Source organism: Molossus molossus, unplaced genomic scaffold (assembly GCF_014108415.1).
Source record: "Molossus molossus isolate mMolMol1 unplaced genomic scaffold, mMolMol1.p scaffold_m16_p_19, whole genome shotgun sequence".
NCBI lineage: Eukaryota > Metazoa > Chordata > Mammalia > Chiroptera > Molossidae > Molossus > Molossus molossus.
The window spans coordinates 44,710,651-44,736,348 of record NW_023425354.1 but is presented as its reverse complement, the minus strand read 5'-3'; the positions used below and the strand labels follow the sequence as shown (position 1 = coordinate 44,736,348).

Below are 25,698 nucleotides of genomic sequence, written 5' to 3'. Positions count from 1 at the left end.
GGAAGATAAACCATTAAAATTTTTCCAGCATAGGAGTGACATGATCTGATTTACATTTTAACAGGATCACACTTTATGATGCCGAGAATATAGACTATAGGAGACAAGGCAAAATAAACAGAGTGGTTATGACTTTAGCAATAAGTCAGATGAGATACTGGCTTGGACAAGGGTGGTGGTAGTGGAAATAATACATGATTGAATTCTGTGAGGATTTACTAATGGACCAGATTTTTTGAGTAATGGTGTGTGTGAGAGAAATGCATCTAGGATGCCTTCAAGGTTTTTGGCCTGAGTAACTGAAAGGATGAAGTTGGCATTAACTGAGATGGAAGAGTCTGCAGGACCAGGAGGAGAAATTAACCCAGGTGCTCGGTTTTGCATATACTGATTTTGAATTGCTTATTAGACATTGAGGTAGAGCAGTCATACAGGCAGCTTATCATATATAATCAGGTATTCTTTTAAGAGGTTTGGCTTAGAGACATAAACTAGGAGATTGTTAGTTTATAGATTGTATGTAAGCCATGAGACTGGATGGGATCAGTAAAAGAAGAGGATTAAGGACTAAGTCCTTGGGGCACAACAGCATTAAGAAGTCAGAATTATCAGAAACTAGGGTAGGAGTATAAGGGTGAGTGTTGGGAGGTAAGTGGAAAACCAGAATATAGTAGCTTGGAAGCCAAGTGAAAAAAGTTTCGAGGAGGGAGATCAGCTGTGTCAAATAAGAGGTGAGGTAATAAAAGGAGTGGTAAATGTTTACTAGAGGTGAATGGTGACTTGAACAGTTTCAGTGCAGTGGTGGAGGCAAAATCCAGACTGCTTATGAGCATGAGAGACTGGGAGGAGAGAATTGCAGGAAATGAAGATAACTCTTAAAAGTTGTGCTATAGCCCTGGCTGGATTGTTCAGTGGTTAGAGCATTGGCCTGTGGACTGACGGGTTTTGGGTTTGATTCCCAGTTAAGGGCACATACCTGGGTTGCAGGTTTGGTTCCTGGCTCGGTTGAGGTTGTGAGGGAGGCAACCAATTGATGTGACTCTCTCACACCAATATTTCTCTCCCTCCCTCCCTCTTACTCTTTCTAAAAATCAGTGGAAAAATCTCTTAGAGTGAGGATTAATCCTCCCAAAAAAAGTTGTGCTATAAAATAGGGGAGCAGAGAAATGGTATGATAACTGGAGCAAGTGTGAGCTTCATGTTTGTTTTCATGAAGGTTGAAGAAATGCTAGCATTGTTGATGAGACTGAATTCCGTAGAGAGGAAAGAATTGGTGACACAGGAGGATAGGAATTTCTGGAGCCATGTCTTTGAGTGAGGGGAATGAGATGGGATCTAATTACTGCCCAGTTTGGAAGCCTTATCGAGTAGCATGGGTAGTTCATCCAAAGTAACAGGAGAGAAGGTGGAGTAATAAGTATATGGGCAGAGATTCAGGGAAGAAGATGGATCAGTGTAGAGTGTGGAAAATTTTAATACTTCATAGGATTTTTGTGAGTGTTAAATAGGTCAATACTATACAGAGATGATTATAGAATATAGTTAAGTGCTCAGTAATTGTTGACTATTAATATCATCACTTGTAGAAGTAACTAATGATTTGGTATATGAAATTGTTAAGGTTGTAATATTTATTTATAAAGTTTACAGTGTTATTTACATGACCAGATTCCTTAAATCACTTGTGTGTATAATCTGGAAATAGTGGCTTTTCACATGAGTCAGATGATAGTTTGGGGACTAGTTGTAAAGGTGGGGCAGTTAATGTAGGAGTATTAGAGGGAGAGTTGGAACCTGGAGATACTTGGGAAATTTACTCAAACTCAAACTGGCTTTAGGTATATTTGTATTTTGAAAATGAGATGGAGAATATTTAAAATCTGTAAGTACATTTTAGGATGATGTGAGGGATGAAGAGTGAAAACAGTAGATGTGGTGAAGCCTTACCTGAGAGCCCAGAACTTCTGTTAGAGACAAGGTTCTCTGATGGAGAGTAAGAGCTCGATGATACAGAATCCTTGGTTCTGACTGGGTTGTTGAGTAAGAAGTAGTAAGACTAAGGCAGTCAGATTTGATAAGACAAGACCAAAGATGTAAAAACCTTTAGGAGGCTTTTAAATGATCTGGGAAAGTTGGAAACTAGAGAGCATGGTTAAAAAGGAGTTGATTTGAATCAAAGGCTAATAATTAAAAATTAAAAATTTACTTTTTGACCTAAGTTATTTTAGTAAAAGTATGCTTTCCAGCACCCCTCATTTGATAACTGAATGTTAACATTTGAAAACAATATTTGGAGATACATAAAATTAATGTTTAGACATAGTTCCTGTACTCTATAAAAGCATGTCAAACTAAGGGAAGTATTACAACAAAGATAAAAGTTTTGATGCCATATATTTTCAAAAGAGGAGGAGACTACCTTTAGTGAACAAGGTTTCATGGAAGAAGTAGCATTATGAGATAGCCCTTGAAAATGGAAGATAGAAGTGTTAGTGAGGACATTTTAGGTAACAGCATGCATTATTAGGAAGGAAAAATCGTGTCTGCACATGGTATAAATAGTTCAGGTTAAAGTTAAACCCAAATAAATTTCTCAAAGTATTTCCCCTCCCCACCCTACCCCCACCAATGAATCCTTTGGAAGGTTGTGGGTGAAGTGAGTGAGAAAAGGAAAAGGGTGAGAGGATGAAGCAAAAATAAGCTATGGTAGAATAATCAACCATAAATAAATTACGTGTTTTTTTTATTATGAAGAGAATATGCTTGAAAAACATAGGAATATAGACAAGAAGGAAAAAATATATAAGCACAAGCAAAAACACTGTGAACAATTTGCTATGTTACTGGTTTTTAAAATTAAAATTAATTTTATTAAAAATTGCAACAAGACAAGCAAAGTCAAATTTTCTTGCAATAAAATTTTCTAAAAATAAATGAGCACAAGGACCCAGTAGAAAAATGGACAAGGGCATGAGTCTATTTAGGGACAATTACAGATGGCTTTGGAAAATATTCAAGATGCTGGACTTCACTCATAGAAGCACAATTTAAAGCTACACTGAGATACTCTTTTTCATCCAAACACAAGCCCAGACCATCTTATAGTGAATGAAACTATCAGTCCTGGAGTCCTACCCACAAATGCAGTTTTTAGTCTCCATTTTAGTCTCCTACTCTTAAATATAGAAAATCAAATTGTATTAATTAAGGGGAAAACTTCCTTATATGAAAGAAATGAATAGAGATAGAAGACAAGTAGGAGGAAATATGCCCCAGACAAGGAAGAAACATTAAAAAAAAATTAAGATAATAATGGAGATTATGTTTGTAAACATGAACAGAATTCTCTAAAAAAGGAAAGGACCTCTTAGAAGATAAACATAAAGACATCTTCAGGAAAGTACAACAAATAGGAAACTGTAAAAAGGAAGAGCAAATGTTTTTAAGAGGAGCGAATACTATGTGTGAATATAACTGATTAGAAAGTTTAAAAAACTTTAGAAGTGTGGTGCGTTAGGAGAAGTTAAGTGGTAATTTCCCTCAATTGTGTCAGTTATTCTGTAGAAAAAATTCCTAAAAATGGAATTTAAAAGAGGGTGAAAAACAAAGTTTAATAATGCCAAATTGCCTTCTATATATTATATCAATAGACATTTCCATCTACTGCTTGTTGGCTTATCTCTCTGCTGGTAAAATTGAGAATCATTTTCCAACCTTAAGATATAAATGACTTATTTGCATTTTTAAAAAGTAGGTTAAATATGCCCTGGCCGTTTTGACTCAGCGGTTAGAGTGTCAGCCCATGGACCACAGAGACCCAGGTTCGGTTCCCACTCAGGACACATACCTCAGTTGCAGTTTGTCCTTGGGCCCAGTTGGGGTCGTTGGGGTGGCAATCACTCGATGTGTCTCTCACGTTGATGTGTGTGTGTCTCTCTCTCTCCCTTCCTCTCTCCCTCCCACTCTATCTGAAGATAAATGCAAAAATAATAATATAATAGGTTAAATAGTTCATGAATATTTTGGACATTTGTATTTACTCCTTTGTGCAGATATTGGATTTAGTCTTAATTGATTTGTCAGTACCCTTTACTTATTCAGGGATTAACTCTGTTATACATGCACATATTTTCCATTCAGGTTTGTCTTTTGGGTTCCTCTTCCCTTCCCCTTTTAAACCTTTCAAAAACATAAAGGTTCAGTCATTTCATTTTTGGCTTCTAGGTTTTTGTATATGATTTAAGACTTTTCCTAAACCAAGATTATAAAGAAGTTTCCACTGTATGCTTCATATTTTCTATTTTCTTTATGTACTTTTATGATTTTGTTTTCTACATTTAAAATTTTTGCCTATTTGAACCTTTTTTTTAGTTTTTAATTTTATTATTATCTTTTGTTAATCCTCACTGAAGAATATTTTTCTGTTGGTTTCTATCCCCCCCCACCCCCCCGGTAAAATAGAATGGAGCTGGAGAGAGAAACATAGATGTGAGAGAGAGATGTGCCCTTGACCAGGAATTGAACCTGCCACCCTTCAGTCTGTGGGCCGACGCTGTAACCACTCAGCCAAAATGGCCTGGGTGACTTTTTTTTTTGTAAGGAATTAGGTAGAGATTGACTTTATTTTCTCTAATTAACTAGTTGTCCTAGCACACCATTTTTTACTAATCCATTCTCCCTATCTGATTGGAAATGCTGTCAAATTCATTATATAACACATTTCCGTGTGCATTTTGGTTTGTTTCTGTTCTCTAGGTCACCAAGTCCATTCTTAGGCTAGATTATACTATCTTAAAGTTTTTCGTATATATATGTGTGTGTGTGTGTATCCTTTTTTGTTAATCACTTATGAGCAAATAGATTAAAAAAAAATCTATTAGAAAGGGTTTATAACAAACAACTGCCTTTCTCCCTTCATATTTGGAAAGTCCAATATCAGTTTTGAGATTTTGGTTTAAAAAAAGTCACTTTTTTTTTTTTTTTTTTGGTCTGGAAGCTTTTAGGATTTGGTGTTTTGAAATTTCCTATTGGGGCTTGTGAGCCATTATAGGGACTTGACCTTCTACTCTTAAGTGAGGTGGAGCGCTAGGGAGGGTTTGCAGCAGAGAAGCATGATCTGACTCTTATTTTAATAAGATCACTCTTTAAAATAAAAGCTGCAGGTCAGCTGGTGTGGCTCAGTGTTTGAGCGTCATCCCATGCAACAAGAGGTCGCTGGTTTGATTCCTGGTCGGGACACATGCCCAGGTTGTGGGCCAGATCTCCAGGTGGGTGGCATGCAGGAGGTGACCAATTGATGTTCTCTCTCCTTGATGTCTCTCTGTCTCCCTTTAAATCAATAAAGAAAAGTTATTTTAAAAATTAAAAAAAAAAAATGAACCCCCCTCCCCAAAAAACTGCAACTTTCAGCTTTACTGAATAAGAGATGGGGTTATTGGAAGATGTAGTTAGAATAGTAGTTAGAGTGCACTTTTTAGTAGCTAGGAAATTTGTCTCTGAACACTTAAAATTCAAATGGTGCAGAAGATGCACTTTTTATTTTTTAATCCTCATTCAAGGATATTTTTTCCATTGATAAGAGTGGGAGGAGCCCTGGCCAGTTTGGCTCAGCGGTTAGAGCGTCGGCCTGCGGTCCGGAGAGACCCGGGTTCGGTTCCCGCTAAGGGCATGTACCTCGGTTGCAGTTTGTCCCCGGCCCTGGTTGGGTCGTGTGGGTGGCAACCACTCGACGTGTCCCTTTCACGTCGATGTTTCTCTCTCTCTCTCTCCCTCCCTCCCACACTCTATCTGAACAACAACAAAAAAAGAGTGGGAGGAAAGGAGGGTGGAAGGCAGAGGGGGGGAGGGGGGAGAGAGAGAGAGAAACATTGATGTGAGAGAGATACATTGATTGGTTGGTTGCCTCCTGCTCGACCCTGACCCTGGCCAGTGATCGAATCTGCAACTGAAGTACATGCCCTTGACTGGGAATCAGACCTGTGACTCTTTGGTCTGAGGGCTGACACTCTTAACTGCTGAGCCAAACCAGCCAAGGATAGATGCATTTTTTAAATCAAACTTAAAATAATTTTTAATGCATTGCTTTATTTTTTAGTAGCTTGTTTTAATTTTATCTACTTTGTTTTTATTAGTATTTATATGTAAGGAAGCTGTTAATTTGTTTACTTTTGTTTAATTGGTTGCTTAGTTCTAGTTTTTCATTTGGTTTTATTAGCTTTCCTAGCTATAAAAGTATTTTTAAATCTCTTTAAATATTTTTTAAACCTGAGTACATTGCTTGATTGTTCTAAAATAATGTTAAATGCTTATTTTTATTTATTACTATTAATAGTTTATTTAACTATTAATGGTGTTACATGCTTTCATTTTTCTTTCAAGGAACTTTCGTTTTATGAGTGTTCATCTTCATTTCCTGTCTTCCATAATAGTTTTCATGGCAGGCATCCTTGTTTTGTCCTCTACCTTGAATGTCCTCTGACTTGAATGGAACTACTTCTGGTTTTTACCTTACTGGCTTAATGTATTATCTGTATATAAATTTTTAAATAAATGTACACATATACACAGCTTAATGTATATTATGTAGTGTGTTTTTAAAAAATATTTATACTTGCCCGACCAGTGTGGCTTAGTGGTTGAGTGTTAATCCATGCACCAAGAGGTTTGATTCCTGGTCAGGGCACATGCCCAGGTTGTGGGCTCAGTCCCCAGTAGGGGGTGTGTAGGAGGCGGCTGATCCATGGTTCTCTCTGACATCGATGTTTCTGTCACCCCTTCTCCCTTCCTCTCTCTCTAAAAATCAATAAATATATTTTTAAAAACTATTTGTACTATATCCACTTCTATTTTATTGGAATTCTCTTTCCTTTTATGAAATATTTCCAACAATAAAAATGAGTGCCTTTTCTCCTTCAACTTTAATATGATGTTAGCTCAAACGATTGAGCCTCTTGAATTTGTGGATGAATGACACCTTTTAAATTTATTATTGGGTTATAATCACTAATATTTTATTTTAGAGAGGTCCTGTGACGTAGAGGTTAAATGCCAAATCTCTGAAATCTCATTGTGTTGAGTTCAAACCCCAGTCTCTGTTATCTAACTTCTGGGTCTGCTTCCTCAACTGTAAAATGGAGATAGGTGGGTTTTCTCAGCTCATAGGAAAGGAGTAGTAAAAAGTTAGTAGGAACTAACACTAATGTTCTGATGTGCAAGTTGTTAAAATACTCGACCCTTCCTTGACTCTGACTCTTCTTCCTCATGACCTAGCCACTCAAAGGGAATAATATGTGGCACAAAAAGAGAATCTTTAGGACTGTGCTTCAGCATAGCCTAGCTCTGGCATCCTTCTGATGGATTGATGACTATTCTATACCTGCTGTTAAATATTCGGAATATAGTAAGTATATATAATAGTGTTTCCTTTATATTAATTTTATTTTTCCATCACCATTTATCCTGATACCCTCTTCCACCTCCCCACCCCACAATTATTCAAAAATTTTTTCAAGCGTATTCTTTGTGCTGTATATGTATGATTGGCCTCATGAAATGTGGAAAACTTTCTTTTCTGGATATAGTTTAATAAAGTTTTTAATGAAGAAATTACCTTTTGAAATTTCCTATGAACTACCTTTTGAATTTACTATGAAAATGCCTGTGTCTGTTGTTTGGAGTGGTTGGGGAGATAACTCTTGACAATTTATTTAATTTGGAGTTTTTGAGGTGTTTATTTTCCAGTTTTCTCGATTCCATTTGATAATTTACATTTTCCTAGAAAACCATCCCTTTTATCTGCATTTTAAAATTTGGTAGCTTAAAATTTACCGGGAACTTATTTATTATTTTTTTAGATAAGTAGAGAGGGAGGAAGGGAGAGAAGGAGAGAGAGAGAGAGAGAAAGAGAAAGAAACATCAATAGGAGAGGGTCACATTGACTGGTTGCCTTCTATACAACTACAACCCCAACTGGAGCCAGGGATTGAACCCGCAACCGAGGCCGACACTCTAACCACTGAGCCAAACTGGCCAGTGTCGTAATTTATTTATTTGTTTATTTAATCTAGCTAATGGTTTATCAGTTTGGTGTGTTTTTTTCCTTCCCTTCAAAATGCAGCTCCTAGGTTTTAGAATTAAATGTATTAGCTTCTGCTTTCTAGTATGTAACATAGGACTTTCTTAAATTCCTTTATTCTGATTTTTAAAGTTTCTTTTATTTTCTAACATTGAGTTGAATGCTTAATAAATTTAATTTTAATTCTTGCTTTATCCATTGGTAATATTTGGGCTGTGGATCTTCCACTGAGTATAGCTTTATTTGTGTACTAAAGGCTTTTATATAGGTAGCTTTTATAATTGTTATTTACTTGATAGTCTATATTAATTTTGATTTTTCATCTAGAGTAATTTAGGAAGAGATAGTACATAAGTAGTCAAGTCTCCTCCATTAAGGAGAGTAGTTTAATTGCTTCATTGTCAGATTGTGGTATCTATTATTTCTATTTATTTATTTATTTATTTATTTATTTATTTATTCATCCTCACTTGAGGACATTTTTCCATTTTTTGTTCAGATGAGGGGGAGAGAGAGAGAGAGAGAGAGAGACAGAAACATTGACATGAAAGGGACACATTGAGTGGCTGCTACCTGCACGACCAACCAGGGCTTGGGACAAACTGCAACCGAGATATGCGCCCTTAGCGGGAACCAAATCTGGGTCTCTCTGGACCGCAGGCCGACGTTCTAACCGCTGAGCCAAACCGACCAGGGCTATTATTTCTACTTTTTAAAATTTTGAGGTGTTAATGGCATAAATAGATGATCAGTTTTTATAAATGTTTCATAAAGATTTCATCTCATTCCTTCATATATGTTCAGCCATTTTATCATTTGTTCTGTTTGATCTTTCAGGGCTGAAATGGTTTTTACCTTCTACTTTTATTTCTGCCCAGTTTTCTTTAAATTTTTGACTCCAGATATATATATTTGTAGGTTTTGGTGTATATAGTTTTATAACCGTATCTTCTTTGAAAAAATTTTTTTTTCTTTATTGATTTTGGAGAGAGAGAAATAGTGATGAGAGAGAACATTGATTGGCCGCCTCCTGCATGCCCCCCACTGGGGATTGGGCCCATAACCTGGGCAGGTGCCCTGACTGGGAATTGAACCAGCGACCTCTTGTTGCATGGGTGGACACTCAATCTCTGAGCCACACTGGCGGGGCAACATTGTATCTGAGCCACACCAGTGGGGCAACATTGTATCTGAGCTACACCAGCAGGGCAACATTGAAGGCGGGGCAACATTGTATCTTCTTTATAGATTGTAATCTTGGTCATTATAAAATGTGACAGACTATCCCCCACCTTTTTTTTTTGGCTTCTCTTAGTGTTCACTTGGAATTCAGCTGGTTTTAAAAGAGTGTTTACACTTGCCTGATATTTTGTCTGACATTTTGCTTTTAACATCTCAAAGTCTTTGTTTTAGATTTGTCTCATGTAGACCCCATGTAGTTAGATAATCTGAGCTGCTTTTAATCAGTTATATTAATGTTGTATGTTTAGTTTTGCTTCTGTAATACTTTGTTGTTGTTGTTAATCCTCACCAGAGAATATTTTTCCATTGGGAGGAAGAGGAGGGAGGAAGGGAAAGAGGGAGAGAGAGAGAGGGAGAGAGGAAGAGAGAGAGAGAGAGAGAGAGAGAGAGAGAGAGAGAGAGAGAGAGAAACATAGATGTGAGAGAGAAACATTGATTAGTGTCTCCTCCCAAACCCCGACCGTGGCTGGGAATTGAATCAGCAACCTATGTACATGCCCTTGACTGGGAATCAATTAAACAGATGACCCTTTGGTCTGCAGGCTGATGCTCTAACCCCTGAGCCAAACTGACCAGAGCTGTTATACTCTTTTTTTTATCCTATTTTTCACTAGGTTTTCTTTTTTCCCCTTTAAACCACATGCTGTATTTTCTTTCTTTATACCTCCTCTCATTTTGGAAGTTATACTGTATTTCATTATGCATAAGGTACCACTGATTGTAAGATGCCTCATTATTTTGACAGCCACTAATATGGTTAAGCACTCAAAGAAACTGACATACTGTCAACTGTAATACACATGCTGATTTTAACACTAAAACATAAAAAAAGTGTATCTTAGATGAAATATGGTAGTATGTCTATAGATCTGTGGCTACTATTACAAAGCTGTAGCTTGAAAATATTTAAATCTATTATGCTTACCAAATAGATTATTCTTACTCTTTTTGTTTTGTTTTGTTTTGTTTTTACTCCTCACCCGAGGACATTTTTCCATTTTTTGTTCAAATAGAGTGGGGAGGGAGGGAGGGAGGGAGGGAGGGAGAGAGAGAGAGAGAGAGAGAGAGACATCGATGTGAAAGGGACACATCGAGTGGTTGCCACCCACACTACCCAACCAGGGCCAGGGACAAACTGCAACTGAGGTACATGCCCTTAGTGGGAACCGAACCCGGGTCTCTCTGGACCGCAGGCCGACGCTCCACCGCTGAGCCAAACTGGCTAGGGCCCAAATAGGTTTTTCTATTTGAATACTCTATTCTTAGGGTTTTTGTGTGTTTAAAAATGTCTGTCAGTGGCTTCCTCAAGTGAAATTATATTTGTCTAGTTATAGAATTTTTAGCTACATTACTTTCCCCTTAATACTTAGTAGACATTATTCCATTATCTTCTGGCATCTAGGGTTACTTTAGAGAAGTCTGGGGTGAGCCTGACTTTTTTTTTCCCCTTTGTAGGTGACCTACTTCTGCCTGGGTATTGGTAGAATTCTTTCTTTATCCTTGAAGTTCAGTAACTTCATCAGGATATATCTCGGTCTTGGTGTGATTCTCTGTTACCTTTTCCTGTACATGGTAAGCCATTTCAATCTGCAATTTAGGAGTATTTTCTTGTATATCTTTTAATATGCTTTCATTTTTATTCTTTCCTCAAGGAATGTTAGTTTTATGATTGTTCATCTTCATTTTTTTTTTTTTCCTAAATGCTTCTTTCTTTGTTCTCTTCTGTTCTATTCTGTGTAATTTTCTCGAGATTATCTTTCATTTCCTAAATTTGTTTTCATCAGTATCAGATCTACTACTTCTTTTATACAGTGTAGTTTTCATTTTGCCAGTGGCTTTAGTACTTCATTCAATTTTACTTATTTATGTCTGTGAGCTGCCCTTTCGACTTGTCTGGTTTCTTTCCCTCTTTAAAAATAAAAAGCCTTGCCCTGGCCCGTTTGGCTCAGCGGTTAGAGCGTCGGCCCGCGGACCAGAGAGACACGGGTTTCATTCCCGCTGAGGGCATGTACCTCGGTTGCATTTTGTCACTGGCCCCAGATGGGGTTGTGTGGGTGACTACCACTTCTCTCACATTGATGTTTCTTTCTCCCTCTTCCCCCCTCTCTCCCTCCTGCTGTATCTGAAGATAAATGCAAAAGTGTCCTCTGGTGAGGATCAAAACAGGTAAAACCACATTGTTTTTAGAAGGTGGGTAAAATTAGTTGCAAAGCAACTAATATCAAATTTTATTCTCCAACGAAACAAAAGAAGTGATAAGTAAAATTGTTTTATCAAGTCATGCTGTAGTAATGGCATGAAATATGGAAAAGCCATTATTCACTTGCAGAGTAAAAGACATTTCATTTTGCAGTTGGGGAAGCTTTTTTTGTATACAGTAGAAATCTGTTTTTGCCATGTGTGCTTTTGAATTCTCTTTCCATTTACTTATTTATACATACATACATACATTGATATGTTCCACTTATGCATTCATTGGTTGATTCTTGTATGTGCCCTGACCAAAGATGGAATTCGCAACCTTGGTATATTGGGATGATACTCAAACCAACTGAGATGAGCTACCCGGCCAGGGCGCCATGTGTGCTTTTTGTATGAGGGAGGAGTTGGTCTCATTAATTGTTGAAATCTATTGATAGTGTCCCCCCCCCCCCATTCAATGAGTTTTAATGTAGACTAGAAAAAAAAATTTATTGAAGTCATGACTGATGGAAGCTCTGTCATTCATGTGTGCCATAATCAAAAGACTTGCTGTGTGACTTTCACCTGAACTCGAATTTGCTCTTGGTTTTATTTTGAAGAAATGAAGGTGATCAACAGTGTGCCTTCTTGATCTTCATTCAGGGTTGAAGGAAATAGTGAAAATTGTGAATGTGTGCCAATTGTGGTTACCGAGAAAGAGACTTTTATTGTGATTTATAAAAAAGAAAGTAGCCCTAAGAGTATCATCCTGAGTGAGGCAAGCCAAACAGAGAAGGACAAGTATCATATGATCTCACTTATTTGTGGAATATAATGAACATAACAATCTGAGGATGGGGTAGTCCCAGAGACGTAGAGGTGGGGTACAGACTGACAATCCCCAGAAGAGGGGATGGTGGGGGAGAGATAAACCACAGAACTTATATGCATGTATGCATGAACAGTGGACATGGACAACAAACTGGGGACAGGGCGGGGGGGGAGGGAGGGGGGAATCAGTGGGGGGAAAAGGTGAATGTGTAACAAAAATTAATTAATAAAAAAGAAAAAAAAAAAAAAGGAAAGTAGCCCTAGCCAGTTTGGCTCAGCGGTTAGAGCGTCGGCCTGTGGTCCAGAGAGTCCTAGGTTCCGTTTCCGCCAAGGGCCGTACCTCAGTTGTAGTTTGTCCCCGGCCCTGGTTGGTTGTGCGGGTGGCAACCACTCGATGTGTCCTTTCATGTCGATGTGTCCTTTCATGTCGATGTTTCTCTCTCTCTCTTACTCCCACCCTATCTGAACAACAACAACAACAACAAAAAAGGAAAAAATGTCCTCAGGTGAGGATAAAAAAAAAATTGTTTTTTAAATAAAGTAAAGCCCTGGCCAGTTTGGCTCAGGAATTGAAGCGTTGGCCTGCGGACCAGAGAGTCCTGGGTTCGGTTTTTGCTAGGGTTACGTACCACAAAAAAAAAAAAAAAAAAGTGAAAACCTTCTATACTTCAAGTATCTTAGCTGTTTAGGGAATAGGTTCTCCTATGTTTTTAAAAATGATGGTTGAGATACAAGCGTTCTTTATTACTGTTGATATTAACAAAGGTTATTTTAATTATTTCAGTAGATTTGCACATTCAATGTGGTACAGTTATGTCAGCAACATATTCAGTACTGTGAATAACCTTAATTTACTACTCCAGAGTCTAATTCATAGCTTATCCTTATAATTAAAATTACCAGAATTTCTTAAGGGTTCCAAACTCTCATGCTTGACTGCCAATTATTTGTCATCTTCCTAAGATTATATATATATTTATAGACTATTCTATTGATTCAGTAGATCATTACTGAGGGTGTACTACATGCCAGGGACTTTTAACAAGTGAGGGGCTAAATTAGTAAACAAACGAATCTATGAGCTTTTAGGGCATGCATTCTAGTGGAGGTAGGGGAGATAAATAAAATTAATAGAAAGTTAGAGGAAGTAAAATGGGATAAAATAGTGTGAAAGAGTAATAAAGAGTAAGGGTATAAAATAGGGAGTTTGTAAGAGTGTGGGGTTATAATTTAAAGCAGAGTGACATTTGAATAATTGAGAGGCCCTGAAATGGGGACAGACTGGGATGTTGGAGGAAAATGAAAGAGCAGTTAGCTGAAGCCAAGTGAACGAGGTAGCAAGTAGAAGGTTGAAAAGATATGCTGGTTTATTGTAATTGGAGCTTTTGAGCCATCATACAAGCCATTACTCTGAGTGGGAACTCAAAGTCAATGGAGTAGTGACATGATCCTAATTCACATTTTTACAGGATCACTCTGGCTGCTGGGTTGAGAATAGACACAATAAGAGAGATTTTACATAGTACCCCAGTACACACATTTAAGTAAACATTTATAACTGAAATGAAAGCAGTTTTCTTTTTATTATGAAAAAGAAATGCTCTTTATGTCTCACTAGATCTATTTCATGACTGCACAACTTACGTTTGAAAAACACTGCTAGCCCTGGCCAGTTTGGCTCAGCGGTTAGAGTGTCGGCCTGCAGTCCAGAGAGACCCGGGTTTGGTTCCTGCTAAGGGCATGAACCTCGGTTGCAGTTTGTCCCTGGCCCTGGTTGGTTGTGTGGGTGGCAGCCACTCGGTGTGTCCCTTTCACGTTGATGTTTCTCTCTCTCTCTCTCTCTCTCTCTCTCTCTCTCTCTCTCTCTCTCTCTCTCCCACTCTATCTGAACAACAACAACCAAAAAAATGGAAAAATGTCCTCAGGTGAGGATAAAAAAAAAAAAAACACTGCTAAATAAAATTACAGCCTCTGCCTTATGGGAAGGAAGTAAAACACAGGATGTTACATATTAAAGGAAAATCAACAAAGTATAAAATTAAAAGGAGTAAAAACTGAAAATCAATATTATATACACATTTAGCTTAATAAATCAAGTAATCAAATATCAAAAGGCCTAATAATGATTAGACCCACTCCCCAGAGTCAACTAATTTTAAAAGTCTTTTTGGTTCAGATTTCCTGGGGCCTAACTTCATGTTTCTGAATAATATGCATATAGTGTTTATTTTTTTATTTATCAACTTTAGACATTCTTTGTTGACTTCTTGCTATGACAGATGTTTTCAGTCCCACTTCTCACTATTGACCTTCCTTGTACAACGGTCACTGAACTGGCGCCTCTCTGGGGTTCTGCCCAGAAGATTAGCCTTCCTCTTTCGCTGCAGCCCCCCTATGTGAGTATTCTGCTCTTTTGCTCCCTCCACTTTGCTTAATCAGTTCATATTCTTCCATTCATTTTTTTCATCTTTCAGAACTGTGAACGATCTAACCTAGTGTTTTAATATTTTATTATTTTTAAAATTTTTTTTATTGATTTTTAGAGAGGAAGAGAGAGAGAGAAACATTGATCAGCTGCCTCCTGCACAACCCCCTAATGGATATGGAACCCACAACCCAGGCACGTGTCCTGACTGGGAATCAAACCAACCACCTCTGGGTGCATGGGACCATGCTCAAGCAACTGAACCACACCAGCTAGGGCTAGTCTTTTAATATTTTAAATTTAAAAAGTTATTTTAAAATTTAATTAAGTTATTAGGAAGGAGAGGAAATAAACACATGTACTTATACTTGCTCCTTGAACTGGAAGATAAATTAGCGGTTTAGGCCAAAATTTTTTGTTTTGTCTCTTAAGTTTGTATGTAATTTTTAAAAAAGAGTTATATATAGTTATAATATTTTACCTTTTAAAAACATATTGTAAATATTTTCCTATGTCACTAAATAATTCTTCAAAGTTTTAAAAATAGATGTATATGCCCTGGCCAGTTTGGGTCAGCAATTAGAGCATGGGCCTGCGGACCAATGAGTTGCAGGTTCAGTTCCAGCCAAGGGCATGTACCTTGGTTGCAATTCGTCCCCGGCCCTGGTTGGGATCATGCGGGGTCCATGTGTCCATTTGCCGTTGATGTTTCTCTCTCTCCCTCCCACTCTAGCTAAACAAAAATGGAAAAATGTCCTCGGTTGAGGATAATAATAAAAAAAATATGTATAGCATTCTTTTATATGCTGGTATCATACTATTCTCCAAATGTTGACTTAAGGTTTTTGTGAATTATAATTCATTTAAATTATAGCTAATGCTTCTGCGGAATTTTTTATGTTAACTATGGTCATCATATTGTACCTTACATCTTCAATACTTATTAAATTTATACCCTGTTGAGAGTCTTAATAAATATCACCAATTACCTGTAAATGGTGCCAATTTATATTTTCACTATCATTGTATTAAAATGCCACTTTTTACGATGTTCTTAATTCTATCAGGGACTTCTAAAAATGTTTGATTTGCTGGGCCAGCGTGGCTCTCAGTGGATTGAGTGTCATTCCATGCACCTAGAGGTCCATTCCTGTTCAGGGCACATACCCAGGTTGCAGGCTTGATTCCCTAGTAAGGGGCGTGCAGGAGGCAGCCTACTGATGTTTCTCTCTCATTGATGTTTCTGTCACTCTCTCCTCTCTCCCTTCCTCTAAAAAAATAAAATAAATTTTTTAAAAATGTTTGATTCTGCTAGGTAAAAAGAATATAATTGTATTATTATTATTTTTGTTAATCCTCACTTGAGGATATTTTTTCATTGATTTGTTGTTTTTTTTTAAGAGTGGAAAGGAGGGAAGGAGGGAGGGAGAGAGAGAGAGAGAAAAACATTGATGTGAGAGAGACACATTGATTGGTTACCTTCCACATGACTCTGACTGGGATCAGAGATTGAACCTGCAACTCGGGTACGTGCCTTTTATTGGAAAAGAACCCACAGCCCTTAGGTCTGCAGGCTGACACTCTAACCACTGAGTGAAACTGGCCACAGCTATAATTATGTATGTATGTATGTATGTATTGTTGAAAGTATTACAGATGCCTCCTGGTTTCCCCATTAACCCCCTCCCCCTTCCTGCTTTCCCCAACCTAATATCTGTGCCCATTGGTTGTGCATATATGCATATATAATTTATTTTTTAAATTCCCAAAACTTGACAGTTTTGAATTGTGAGCTGGTTTGAAGGTTTGCAAGAGCAGTTGTTTGCCTTTTAATTTTTTAATGGCTATTTTGACACATAGAAAATTTTTTTAGTTGTCCAATTAATTAGGCTTTCTTAAGTTTTCTTTCTTTCCTTTTAACACTTAGAATGTTTCCTGTTCCTGCCCTGGCCAGTTTGGTTCAGCGGTAGAGTATCGGCCTGTGGTCCAGAGAGACCCGGTTTCGGTTCCAGCTAAGGGCATGTATCGGTTGCAGTTTGTCCCCGGCCCTGGTCGGGTCGTGTGGGTGGCAACCACTCGATTGATGTGTCCCTTTCACGTCGATGTTTCTTTCTCTCTCCTTCCCACTCTATCTGAACAAAATATGGAAAAATGTCCTCGGGTGAGGATAAAAAAAAAAAGTTTTTTTTTTTTTTTATCCTCACCCGAGGACATTTTTCCATTTTTTGTTCAGGTAGAGTGGGAGGGAGAGAGAGGAAGAGAGAGAGAGAGAAACATCGATGTGAAAGGAACACATCAAGTGGCTGCCACCCGCACGACCGACCAGGGCCAGGGACAAACTGCAACCGAGGTACGTGCCCTTAGCGGGAATCGAACCCGGGTCTCTCTGGGCCGCAGGCCGACGCTCTAACCGCTGAGCCAAACCGGCCAGGGCAAAAAAGTTTTTTTTTTAAAAAAAGAATGTTTCCTGTTCCTAAGATCAACTAAGACTAATTTTTGAAAATAGCTTCGAAATGGGTGGTGGGGAGGAACTTTTGACAACTGTTGCTTTAGAAACAATTTGCCTGTGGCTTTATTGACAAAATCCATTAGGGTAATTTAGATTTTGTATTGTTACTACCTCTAAATATGATCAGTTGCCTTGTACAATAGAGATATTCTATTATTAGACATTTCCATGAAAGCACTTTATAATGTGTAAAGTTTTTTGGATAAATGAGATGTTGTTGGTACTAGTAACTCATTGCTCTAGGTGATCTGGCTAAACTAGTCTTTCCACTCAAAAGAGCTTTCTTTTAATGAATCATGGAATGTCACCAGGGAATGTGTCACTTTTTGGCATAATTCCATTAGGGACTTCTACTGGTGATAGTTTAGTTCTTCTTGGGGAAAAATTAACTTATTTAATTTTAGACTATGAGAACATTACTGACATTTTAAGCTATTTATAAGTAGCAGAATATTATAAAAATGTTTTTGAAAAGCCTAAGTGGAAATGGACAAGGCATTATAGTAAAGTTATATAGGGAAGAGAGAAATTTATTTATGAATTGGCTACAAAAGGTAGATCAATATTATATTGAAAGGATGCCTATTTTCTGAGGTTGTTGAAATCCTTAACCATTATAAAAATAAATTTCTATTGATGAGAAGTTGCTTAGTCATAGAGAGAAATATCAGTCTCATTTTACCTGAACATAATTATTTAGGGTTTTGCTGTATTTTTTCTCCAACCTTTTAAACATGCATTTGTTTATAAATGATTCTGTAGCAGGAGGCTACGCATTGATGTAGAGGAATGAAACTGGAAGCAAAGAAGTGAATGCGACAGCATCCTTTTTGTTTTATCATCTTCCCCTCTCTCTCTAGTAGTCAGGGTACAAGGCAGTGAATTCAGACCAAAATCTTGGGCTTTACAGTATCTTTTGTTAATTCTCTTGAGATATTTATTATGTCCATTAAACTACCCAATACATTTTGGTATGCATAAGATACTAACGTGCTTTTACAAAACAATTTAGTATGTCATTATTTTAAAGAGCATAAAATAATTGTAGCTGTAGATTTACTTTAAAAATTTGTGAAAAGTATTTCTAGTATTTTTTTAAAGATCAAGACTAGCATAGGAGATGTAAAGTACAGCATTGGGAAAATAGTCAATAATACTGTGATAACTATGTATAGTGCTAGGTGAGTACTTGAATTATCAGGGGGATCACTTTGTAAATTATATAGTTGTCCAACCACTATGCTGTACACATGAAACTAATACAAAATAATATTGACTATCAATTGTAATTTAAAAATAAAATTAAAAGCAAAAGACTAGTTTATCTTCATGTTCTCATTCTCGGCTGGGAGAACCAGACTAGTCATTATTTTTCAATTCCAGGCTTGAGTTCCCATTCTGTAAAAGTGATGGCTTGAAATTTGGTGGGATTTATTTTCCCTTCCAAACCTAGGAAGTTTATTTGGTACCGTTTGGGGTTGTTTCTTAATTTGTGTCTTTAACAACGAGAATGAAGGTAGTGGCTTACCTTGTGCCTTATACACACTAAAATAGGCTTTGAATCTAGAAGAAACTCAATCTAGACAGGGGTGGGGAACCTTTTTTTCTCCAAGGACCATTTGGATATTTATAATATCATTGTCAGGCCATACAAAATTATCAACTTAAAAATTAGCCTGCTACATTTGGTCAGGCTAATTTGGTGAGGTGTGTGATGTTAGCTGGTATTGATTTTGCAGGCCTTTATATAGCCCGTTGGGCTGGACGTTCCTGACTCCGAAGGAGAAACACTACAGAAAACAAAGGAGAAGAGGTTCTCACATAGGAAGAGAAGGGCAGATTTGTTTTCAAATGTCATTTATATTAAGGTTGGGATAGCAGATGTTTCATTATGTGTTTGTTTGGCTGCAGTGACTGCTGAGTACTGTATTGAGACATATTCTGAGTTACATGATTGTTTATTAATGGTACATTCCTTGGGTATGGGCAACATAAAGTTTTGAGAGTGATTCAGGGTGGTGGTACCCTCAGTCTATATATACTTCAGGATCTGTCACCCAAGGAGGTAGGAAAATGTTTGTCTTCCAATTGACAACAAGCTCCACATTTGTCTACGTCTTTTCTTATTTTGCCTGTGTTTTGGTGTCATATCCAAGAAATCTTTGCCAAATCTAGTACAGTCGTCCCTTGCCACTTCGCTCTTTGACTTTCCGGGCTTCGCTCTATCGCGACCATGATAAGAGTGAAGCCTCAAAAGTCCAAGCACCAAGTGACAAGGGAAAAAGACCGTGATAGAGTGAAGCCAGGAAAGTCGAAGCGCGAAGTAGTGAGGAACAACTGTAGATAAATAAAGAATCCTACTCTGTGGAAATTTATTTATCACGCTAGAGTCTGGAACTGATTAACTGCGATAAACGAGGGCTGACTATATTATGAATTTTCCCCTATGTTTTCTTCTAAGAATTTTATAGGTTTAGCTCTTAAATGTAGATCTTTGATCCATTTTGATTTATTGTTACGTATGGTGCAAGGTTAAGAGTCAATCTTCATTTTTTTATTTCATGTGTGTATCTAGTCTTAGTATTGTTTGTTGAAAAGACCGTCCATTCCCCAATGAATGGTCTTGGCACCCTTTGTGAAGATCATTTGACAATGTATGCAAGGGTTTATTTTGGGGCTTTTATTCTATTTCAGTTGGTTTATATGTCTGTTTTTGTGCCAGCACTACACTGTTTTGATTATTGGGCTTTGCAGTAAGTTTTGAAATCAGGAGATGTCTTCCAATTTTTGTTTTTTTTCTTTTTCAAGATTGTTTCGGCTATTTAGAGTCCCTTGAGATTTCATATGAATATTAAGATGAGTTTTTTTTCAAAAACATTTATGAGACTTTTGAAGAAATTTCTTACTGTTCCTTTTATGGATTGTATTTCTATTTTAATTGACTTTTTGAATCAGTGGCCTTTCAGTGCATGGAACAATGCTCAACCAGCTGAGCTGTATTGGCCAGGGCCATTTATTGATAGGGATTGTATTGAATCTGTAAATTGCTTTGGGTGGGCTTTTTGTATGTTTAAAGAGAAGATAACAGTTGTTTAAAGGTCTCTCTCTTTAAAAAATTGTTTTATTCCTATTCAGTTTTTTTCTAGTGTTTGTCTTTTTACTCTTATGCTCTATGTTTACATATGCAGTATAGTTTGTGTGTGTGATACATGCAGTATAAAACATGTGCAGTTTAGAGTTGTTAATTATTAAAGTAAGGTGTACCCACTACCAGGTGAAGAAATAGTGCATGAAGTTTTAAAACCATTGAACTAGAACATGGATAATCAAGTGGTTCTGTCAACTGAAATAGGAAAACAGAACTGTATTACTCAGGATGCACTAGGAAGAATACTATATTGGGTATGTGTTTATTAAGTAGGGGTGATTAGAACCCTGGAGACACAAAGACAGGATTCCCAAGAGCAGGGTGGTGTAGCTAGAGTAGGGAACCTAGAGTGCCTAAGTCTGAAAATATTTTGCTGTAGAGACTAGTTAGTTAGAGTCTACATTGGTAGTCTGTTTTGCCCAGAATTAAGAGGGAATGAGATTAAGAGTAATATAGCTAGAAAACAGTGTCTATTGAAGCTGAGCCATAATGTAATAAGAATTGGAGCTGTTTTGCAACCCAGAGTAAGTTAATCTGGTTGTTTCTAATTACTACTGTCAAGCTACAAATTCTTTGTGTAATTATAGTCAAGTGTGATTGTGGATCCTGTTGACTCGCCTAGATTTAAGTGTCATTTTTGCGAACTGTAATGGTAGGTACTTAATAAATATTCTGTCAGTGAACAAATGCTATATGAAATAAGGTGTTTAGCATGGTATTTTTCATTAATCCACGCCTGAGGATATTCTTTCCATTTATCTTCAGACAGGGAAGGAGGGAGGGATGGAGGGAGAGAGAGAGACACATCAATTGGTTGTCTCCCACAGGACTGGGAACCCAACCGCAACTGAGATATGTGCTCTTGATTGGAATCAAACCCATGACTCTTAGGTCCGTGGGCCGACGCTTTAACTGCTGAGCCAAACCAGCCAGGGCTAGCATGGTTCTTACTTAAAAGTATAGGATTTATACTTAGGGTCCATATATTGTAGCAGTCAGATGAGTTTTTGTATATCCCCTTCCCTGAAATAAATGGCTTCTCTTGAGCATCTTATAGTACAGAATTATAAAGACGAACATAAATTAATTTTTATAGCCAGAATGTGGTAAATTCAGCAATATAAAGTGCCGGGAAGCACAGATGAGAAACTTAATTTACATTCCTGATTTGGGAAGGTTCTTAGAAGGCTCAAACATTTGAACCACCCTTGGTAGATTTTCAACAAATGAAGGTAAGGGGTTGATTGAAATATGAATTACTTTTTAAGGACAGGGGATTGACCTGAGTAAAAGGGGTAGGATATGGTTTAGGAGTTGTAGTTCAGTGGTTGTCAGCATATGTACCACTGTTTGTATATTTAGAGGTAGTGAGGATGTATATAGTAAGAGACAGAATGGAAAAGTTTATTTTAAAGTAAGAGTTCTGTGTTCATGACCAAAGTTATATCTAAGAAAGATTAATCTAGTGGCAGTTTGTAGGTTGGATTGTTTGGGAAGACACTATTAGTGGGGGCATCAATTAGTAGGCTAGTTGGATATAGGGAGGGAGTAAGGAAGAGGGAGCAATAGGTAATGATGGCCAGGTTTCACTATTGGGTGACTGAGGGAAGTAAATGAAATAAAGTCAAGTGGAAGAACAGGTTTGGGAGGGAGGATGAGTTTAGGTTGAGGGCCTGGATTCTGAAGCCCATGAGAGGTAAATTTGGAAGTAATTCCCTATAGGCGATAATATTTAAAGACTTTAGTGTGTGCAAATGCCTAGAAAAGATTGTTGGGCAAATAGAAAAGGGTGCAAATGGTAGGATATTCCTAGAAGACTATGTTTGGAGTGCAGATGGAGGAAAATGAGCCATTAAAACACTGAGAAGTGGTGTTCAGAGAGGGAGGAGAAAACAAGAAATGAAAGAGGAGAATCACCAAAGTTTGAGGGAGGTAAGTCTAAAGGGAAGGCTTGGGGAAGTATAATTCATAAGCCCAAGTTGTATTTGGAATGTCAGTGATTCAGGAAAGTAGAGGATGAGAAGGGATTGAATGGAGCTAGATTTTAGAGAGAGGGTTTGTTGAAGATTTGGTTATGTACCATAAGAGATTAGAGGATCAGAAAGGCTGTGTGTGTGTGTGTGTGTGTGTGTGTGTGTGTGTGTGTGGTAAAATGTAAATAACCCAAAGCTTATCATTTTAATTATTTTGAAGTATACAGTTTAGTGACATTAAGTACATTCACATTGTTGTGCAGCTGTCATCATCATCCAGAAAGGTGTTTAAGTAGGGAAAATGATGAGATAAAGTATTGCTTAAGTATTTTTTTTTTGGCTTGATGAGTTGTTGGACTGTTGTTTTTTCCCCGTCTTTTTCAAAAAGTGATTCATGGTGGCTTATGGGGATTCTTGGAATACCTAAATCTCTGCATGCACTCCACTTGAAGGTTTTGTAAAGTCATACCTCCCACCCCTGTGCCATATCCCTATCCTCTCTCCTCTTATCCTGCTTTATTTTTTTAAAGGTATCATTGCTTGACATTATCTGTATTTGTTTGCATATATTTCCCCACCAGAATGGAAGATCCTTAAGACTGTTCTGTCTCAAGAGATAGTAGGGACTATTTTGTTCATTGCTACATCCCCAGTGCCTAACATATACTTACATTTTTTAATAAATGAATAAACTAAAACAAGTTGACATTAATTAGAAGTGAGAGCAAAAGGGAAAAAAAATGGATACAGGCATAAAGTATTTGTAGAATTAGATTATAATTTAAAATATGCAGGAAATAATTCTGTGTACTTACTATTGGTGTAAACTGGCTCTTAAGTTTTCTGGCAGCCAAAGTGTAGAGGCAGATTTGATCAGTTACACAATTCATGGCATAATTAAGATTTAAATAAGGCACTCTGAAGAAGCCTAAATATTATTTATTTATTCATTTATTTTAAAACGTTTTTTTTCTTTATTGATTTTAGAGAGAGAGGAAGGGAAAAGGAAGGAGATAGAAGCATCGGTGAGAGAGAACATGGATCAGCCGCCTCCTGCATGTCCCACAATGGGGATTTGGCCTACAACCTGGGCATGTGCCCTGACTGGGAATTGAACCAGCAACCTCTTGGTGCATGTGTCAACGCTCAACCACTGAGCCACACCAGCTGGGCAAGCCTAAGTATTATTGACGTTAGAAAATTATTTCTCCTGAATACCGTCCATCATAAGGAAGGTACTATTTGAATATAATAAATAACATCCTCAAAACACATTCTTAGTCCGGCCAGTGTGGCTCAGTGGCTGAACGTCAACCCACGCACCAAGAGGTCGCAGGTTCGATTCTCGGTCAGGACAGATGCCCAGCTTGTGGATCTGATCCCCAGGGGGGGCATGCCGGAGGCTGCCAATCGATGTCTGGCCCATCGATGTTTCTATCTCTCTCTCCCTCTCTTTCCTCTCTCTGTAAAATCAGTAAAGGAAAAGAAAAAAAAAAGAAAAAAGAACAAATACATTCTTACAGTAAATACAGAAGAAAATATTCAGTATTATTAGAAAAGCTGGTATAGTTTTGTCATATTTAAAGATTAAACCTAGCCCTGGCCGGTTTGGCTCAGTGGTTGGAGCGTCAGCCTGCGGTACAGAGAGACCCGGGTTCGGTTCCCGCTAAGGGCACGTACCTCGGTTGCAGTTTGTCCCCGGCCCTGGTTGGTCATGCGGGTGGCAGCCACTCGATGTGTCCCTTCACATCGATGTTTCTCTCTCTCTCTCTCTTCCTCTCTCTCCCTCCCGCTCTATCTGAACAAAAAATGGAAAAATGTCCTCGGGTGAGGATAAAAAAAAAAAAGATTAAACCTAGACTAATGATATTGAAAATAGCAGTGCTAAAAGTAGATGGAAACTGCAGATTTTGGAAGGAAGAAATTTCAGAGGTAGATACATAGATGGATATTTACATTGAAAGGATTGGTAGTAAATGAAAGGAGTGATCAAAGATAAGTCTTGAGTTTGCATGATGGATTCAGAAAATGGAATTGAGAAGGGAAAAGATGTATAGGATGAAAATAAACTTAGTGCCCAATGGAAGTGGCTTTATTTTCTAATTATAAAAATAATATAGTTTTACACCTTCCATTTTTTCCAGAAAATAATAAAGGATATTTTTAAAATTCACATTTTAAGTATTGTATTTTCAAAGTATACCAACAAAGGCTTTAGGTAACATCTTCAGTTTTTTTCTATACAAAAGTAATGTTAGACATTTTTTGTGTGTGTGTCTTATCAAATGAAAGTAAAAGAATGGCTTTTATTTCCAAAAAAGGTCTATCTTCATCGAGATTGCACATTTGCTTTCTAGTATTACCATCTTTATTAATAGTTTGCTGTAATTCACTGGGGAAAATTATTGGAGCCTCACTATCAGCAGAAGCTGTTTTATTAATGATACTTAATTTATGCATTCTAGCACTGTTTTTAAACCTTTGAAACAGTTCAGAACTTGCTTTGTAATGCCACTTTGATACATTTATATATATATGTTTATTGTTGACAGTATTACAGATGTGTTCCCCATTTCCTCCCTTTTGCTCTCCTCCACCCAGTCCCTGCCCTACTTCACTATTGTCTGTGTCTAACACAGACTTATATAAGTATATAAGTTTTTTTGGTTAATCTCTTCTCATCCTGCAGCCCCCCAACTTAGATTTGTCAGTCTGTTCCATGTCCCTGGACCTATTTTGTTGGTCAGTTTATTTTGTTCATTAGATTCCACAAATGATTGAGATCATATGATATTTGTCTTTCTCTGACTGGCTTAGTTCACTTAGCATAATAATCTGTCTTTCTCTGACTGGTTTAGTTCACTTAGCATAATAATCTCCAGGTCCATCTATACTATCTTAAAGGGTAAGAGATTCTTCTTCTTTTTTTTTTTAATCCTCACTGAGGATATTTTTCTATTTATCTTCCAATAGAGTGGGAGGGAGGGGGTGAGAAAGAGAGAGAGAGAGAGAAACATCAATGTAAGAGAGACACATAGACTAGTTCGACTAGTTGCCTCCCACACAACCCCAACCAACACTGGGGACGAACAGCAACTGAGGTTCGTGCCCTTGACTGGAATAGAACCCTCGACTCTTTGGTCCACAGGCCAATGCTATAACCGCTGAGCCAAAACCATCAGGGCAAGAGGTCCTTCTTTTTGACAGCTGCATAGTATTTCATTGTATAAATGTACCACAGCTCTTGAATCCACTCATCTACTGGTGGACACCTGGGCCGTTTCCAAATCTTAGCTGTTGTAAATAACACTGCTA

The 25,698-nt window shown here is 37.5% G+C and overlaps 1 protein-coding gene and 1 long non-coding RNA gene across 2 annotated transcripts in view; both read left to right on the top strand.

Annotated features, from left to right (window-relative positions):
* Nucleotides 1–25,698, top strand: part of UBE2G1 (ubiquitin conjugating enzyme E2 G1) — a 103,131-nt gene that overhangs the window by 29,600 nt on the left and 47,833 nt on the right. The window lies entirely within an intron of this gene.
* Nucleotides 6,977–18,238, top strand: LOC118634133. The gene is made up of 3 exons (XR_004960330.1): nucleotides 6,977–7,399; nucleotides 14,608–14,724; nucleotides 18,025–18,238. It is a non-coding gene; the product is annotated as an uncharacterized LOC118634133 (long non-coding RNA).